Source organism: Tenrec ecaudatus, chromosome 3 (assembly GCF_050624435.1).
Source record: "Tenrec ecaudatus isolate mTenEca1 chromosome 3, mTenEca1.hap1, whole genome shotgun sequence".
Taxonomy (NCBI): Eukaryota; Metazoa; Chordata; class Mammalia; order Afrosoricida; family Tenrecidae; genus Tenrec; species Tenrec ecaudatus.
In genome coordinates this window covers 120,733,903-120,739,546 of record NC_134532.1, presented here as the reverse complement: position 1 = coordinate 120,739,546, position 5,644 = coordinate 120,733,903, and the positions used below count along the sequence as shown (strand labels likewise).

At 36.9% G+C, this 5,644-nt stretch overlaps 1 non-coding gene across 1 annotated transcript; it reads left to right on the top strand.

Moving 5' to 3' along the window:
- The first annotated feature begins 368 nt into the window (after positions 1-368).
- On the top strand, positions 369-532 carry LOC142443807 (U1 spliceosomal RNA). Its single transcript, XR_012783554.1, has one exon. It is a non-coding gene; the product is annotated as a U1 spliceosomal RNA (small nuclear RNA).
- The last annotated feature ends 5,112 nt before the right edge of the window (positions 533-5,644 follow it).

Here is a 5,644-nt window from a genome sequence, read left to right as displayed (position 1 = left end):
TGTATATGAATCAACACCAAGCAATCCAAAATCCAGCTTTTGTGAATCATCCTGCCCAGAAACGGGATAATCAGAGTCATTGAGAATTGGGTAAATTCTTCCCAACTTTGAAAACAGCACTTTCTTTTAAACCTTGGGCAGGCAGTGGAGGTGGGGAGTTATTAGTAATCTAATAAGCACAATGGAAAATAATGAGATCTCATCTTCACCTCCCAAATTGTAAGATGCTGCCCAGGGTTGAGGAAAAACTAGAAACCCCCTGAATGACGATAGCCGCCCGAGGGAAACGAAAATGTAGTATTCTGCATCAATAATTGTGCTTTAAAAGTCATATTTATTGAAATCTAATCACCATATAAGAAATCCCAATGCTTACCTGGCAGGGGAGATACCATGATCACGAAGGTAGTTTTCCCAGGGCGAGGCTTATCCATTGCGCTCCTGATGTGCTGACCCCTGTGATTTCCCCAAATGTGGGAAACTCCACTGCCTAATTTGTGGTAGTGGGGGACTGCGTTCATGCTCTCCCTGGAAAAAAAAAGAAATTCCAAATATTTTAATGATTTGTTGTTGTTAGGTGCCATCTGTTCCAACTCTTAGCGACATAGGCGAAAATGAACAAAACACTGCCCCATTCTGCACCATCCCCACGATCATTCCTACACTTGGGCTGCTTGCTTCAGTGTCGATGATTCTTGCTCATGCGCCGCCTCTTGAAATGGTGGGACGTCAACCAGTTCTTTGGGTACGTTGACTCTATTCTTTCAATCTTCTTTTGATAGTTCCTGCATCATTGATTTTTTTTTTTAGTGCTTTCAGTTTAAGATATGCTGAGTGTGTTCTTCCATTTTGGTTTTCTAATTCTAGGTCTTTGAACATTTAATTATATTTTTCTTTTTTTGCAAACTATCCCTTGATATTTTTTATTCAACTCTTTGACTTCATCATTTCTTCTATTTGCCTTAGTTACTTCACCATTAAGAGCAAGTTTCAGAGTTTCTTCTGCCATCCTCTTTGATGTCTTTTTCCTTTCTTGCCTTTTTAACGACCTTTTGCTTTCTCCGTGAATGATGTTCTTGATGTTCTCCCCCCACTCCTCAGGGTTTCTGTCATTAGTGTTCAAACTGCCAACTTTGCTCTTGTTCTCAAAATTCAGGTTGGACAGGCTCAAGGTTGTGTTTTGGCTCTTGTGGACTTGTTTTAATTTTCTTCGGCTCGCTCTGAATGGACGTATGAGGAATTGATGGTCTTTTCCACAGTCAGCCTCTGGTCTGGTTTTAGCTGCTAATATAGAGCATTTCCATCACCTCTTCCCACAGATGTAGTCAATTGGATTGCTGTGTATTCTATCTAGAGAAGTCCATACATATCGTTGTGTTTTTTTTTTTTTTTACGTTATTGAAAAGGGCTCTGTGATGAACAGGTTGTTGGTCTTGCAGAATTCTACCATTCTCTCTCAAGCTTTGTTTTTAATCACCAAGGCCATAACTCCCAATTACTGATCCTTCTTCCTTTTACAACTTTCGCATTTCAATCTCAATAATGATCAGTGCACCATTTGTTGTTGTTGCTGTGCACTCCTGACACATGGGATGTATGAGAACAGAGGGCCCCCTGGAGGCTGCAGGGGGCATTCAGGCTGTGATCCTGACAGGGGCAGACCACCAGCTCTCTCTCAGTTAAAGCAGCGATGGTGTGTTCAACCTGCTGACCTTTTCATTAGGAGTCAATTGCATAACTGTTGGGCCACTAGGGCTTGACACTTAGCTTTATGAACAAGTTCAAGTCTTTGAATGAACACTTGCTTCCCACCATGCACAACCCTTGGATAAATGTTCAGGAGACGAATTATGGGACCATGAAATCAGAATACATTTAATTTCCTAAGAAATTGGATAACAGTGTTCTAAAATGGGTGTACCATTGTACACTCCAACCAGCAGCTTACGAGAGGTTTAGTTCCTAAGCATTCTAACCTTTTGTGTTCTAATCCACTTTTGCTTGTTTCCCTGGTGACTATACAGTGGTATCTTTTTGTGGCCCTCATGTTTAATTCTTTGGTGATTAATTATGCTGAGCATTATTCCTTCTATGTGTGTATTTCCCATCTTCATATCTTCTTTGGTGAAGCAGGAATTTCAAGTGATTGTCCCTTTTCAAAATCAATCATTATTGTTTTGTTTTGAGAACTTTTTCTGTAGTCTTAATGCAACAGATTTATCATTTCATGTTTTGCAAAGTTTTTCTCAGTCTGTGGCATGCCTTTATTTTTCTTACAAAAAGCAGAGATTTTTAATTGTTTAAGTTAAATTTGCTATCTTATGAGTCATAGTCTTTTTGTATCAAATCTAAGAAACGGTTGCTTAACATAAGGTTTCAATGATTTTATCCTTTATTTTCTTCTGGAACTTCTAGAGTTTTAGGTTTTACATTTAGACCTATAGCTCATTCTTGGTGTGTGTGCAGTATGTAAGAGAAAAAGACAGAAACAGAAGAGGGAGAGAGAATATTTGGTGCAAACTATGGATCAGTGTTATTAATATATAAGAATTCATTATTTTAGAACATGTGTTGAAAAGACTTTCCTTCCCCCTAAATTGCCTTCGGACCTCTAAGAAATTAATTGTCCAGATGCATGTTGATCTATTTCAGGAATCTAATCTATTCCATTTATTTTTACATCAATATCATATTTTCTTGATTACCATAGGTTTATAATAAATCTTGGAAACAGTTTAGTCCTCCTACTTTGTTCTTTTTCCAAAAATAGCTTGGGTTATTTTAGGTGTTTTGAAATTTTCATGAATTTTAGAATTGGTGTACCAGTTCTAAGTGAAAATCTGAGTAATTTGAGAATTGATATCTTAAAAGATATTTTTTAATTTAAATCTTAGCAATGTTTTTTATCTAAGACTTTGTATGCATTTTTTTGTTATTGTTAATGGGTTTTTGTTTTTGTTGTTATATTTTTCTTTACATATGATCCAGGATAGGTAAATCTATAGAGACGGTAACTAAATTAATAGTTTCTTGGGGTTGGGGAAAATGAGGTGCTAACAAGAGAACAAGAAAGAAGACCATGTTCTAAAATTGGTTGTAGTGGTTATTGCACAACTCTTTTCAGTATGTGTAAATATTAGATGATATGTGAATTTTATGTCAACAAAACTGTTAAAAATAAACCACCATCAGTACTCTGAGACCCAAACTAGACAAAAACCATACCAGAAAGAAACTATCAAGCAGATTTCTTCAGGAAAATAGATTGAGCAATTCAAATAAAAATTTATCAAATTGAATCTAATCATACATATAAAATTATATACACAACCAAGTATAGATTTTAAGAAATGTAAATATCTTTAAATATCTAAAAATATATTGATGTAGTTCACTCTATTATCAGACTATAGAAGAAATAGCACTCAAACAGAACATGATTTTGACAAAACAATCAACACCCATTACTAAGTAAAAACTCCCAGTAAACTAAGAGTAGAATGCAATTTACATAACCGGATAAAGAGTATCTACTCAAAACCTAAGGCCAACATCATGATTAATAGAATAGTAAAAGATCATGAACTCTTTACTGAAAACAGAGACATGTAAAGGCATTCACTGTCCAAACTTCTATTTCACATTATACTGAAATTCTATTTAGTGGAATAAGGCAAGAAGAACATATAAAAGGCCTGAATTAGGAATGAAAAGAGAAGTCTGTCTTTATTATTAAATGATACGATTGTCTATGTGGAAAACCTAATGGAGTTTATTTCTTTTTAAAGCTACTCTATCAAATAAATTGTGTCGGCAATCTTGAGGGTACAATATGAATAAAGAAAAATAGATTGTAATTCTATGCCCTGGAGGAGGAGGCCTGGTGAGGCAGGGAAAAGGCTACTAAATGAAAGGCCAGTGATTGGAACCCAGCAGCCTCTCAGCTGGGGAAAGATGTGGCAATTTGCTTCTGTAGAGACTGCAGCCTTGGCAGAAGTAGGGGGCCCACTGGGCAGTTCTGAAGCAGATTCATCTCTTTGGCATTGGGTAAATGTAACAACTATTTTAATTAAATACACTGGATTTCGTATTTAGAAATAATACAAAACACAACCACACCAAATCATACAAAGAAAGCAAACAAACAAAAACAACAATGACTAGACAAAACATAGAGAACTTCAACCAAAAAGAAAGCAGAAAATATTAAAAACTAAAAATCTTTAAAATGAGTCAAAAGAAGATCAAATAATAAGGTATTCCATTTTAACCTAACTTTTTCTGCTGCTGGTCTGTCAGTTTGTCGTACTGTGATGGCGTGTGTGTTGCTGTGATGCTGGAAGCTATGTCACTGGTATTTCTAATGCCAACAGGGTCACCCACAGTGAAAGGTTTCAGCAGAGCTTCCAGACTAAGAATTGACAATAAACAAGGTCTCCGTTCTCCACTTTGGAGGAATCAGCCACTGAAAGCCTCATGCACAGCTTAAAAATGTCAGATAGTATAAACCCAACGAATGGATACATAACATTGTTAGTGATAGTGCCAGCAGATGTGTCCCTCAGGTAGGAGGGCATTCGGAATGTGACTGAAGAGGAGTTGAATTCTCAGAGTGGAGTTGATCGTGGTGACGTGAGTCAGGTAAAGCATGTTGGAGTGGCGCCTTCAGTAGCTTCATTTGCTGATGAGACAGAAGTCAAGGTCAGAAGAAACAACTGATATGAATCTAGGAGAAATGGAAGCAGTCAAAAATGAAATAGAATGCATAAAGATCAATATCTGAGCATTACTGAGCTGCTGTTGTCCATTTGGAATCAGAGATGCATATGATTTAGTATGCCAGGGATATCATAATCTAGAGGAATGATATGGCATTAATTGTCAAAAAGGACAATGAAAAATTAATCTTGAAGTACAATGCTGTCTATGAGATGATTCTATCTATTCACATTCTGGGAAATCCTATCAATACAACTATTATTATAGTTTATGCATCAACCACAAAAACTTGTGATGAAAAAAATTGAAGAATTCTACCCTTCAGAAATTGATCAAACATACAATCAAGATGTATGGGAATTATTGGTGATTAGAACGCAAAGACTGGAAGCAAAGGAAGGAAGAGTAATTGGAAAACATGGATGATATCCACGCAAGTAAAATATTGTTGAAGAAAATCCCTCAATGGTTGCAGCAGGACATTGACAGGGAGCTGCCAGAGGTCTAGGTAGGATTCAGAATAGGACGTGGAACAACAGATCTCATTGCTGATGTGGAGAATACCAGAAAGGTGTTTCCTCGAGTTTTATGGACTATACCAAGGTGTTCTATTGTGTGAAACATAATAAGCTATAGATAACCCGGAGAAGAATGGGAATTCCAAAATATTTCATTGTGCTCACATGGACCTTCCACATGAACCAAGAGGCAGTTGTGTGAACTGTGCCTCAGGGTTGTATCTTCTCACCATACTTGTTCAATCTGTATGATGAGCCAGTTATCAGAGAAACTGGATTATAGGAAGAAGAATGCGATATGAGGATCAGAAGAAGACTTACCAGCAGCCTGCAGCGCAGATGACACAACCTTGTCTGATGAAAGTGAGGAAGTCTTGAAGCATTTTTTGATGAAGAGCAAGGATTGT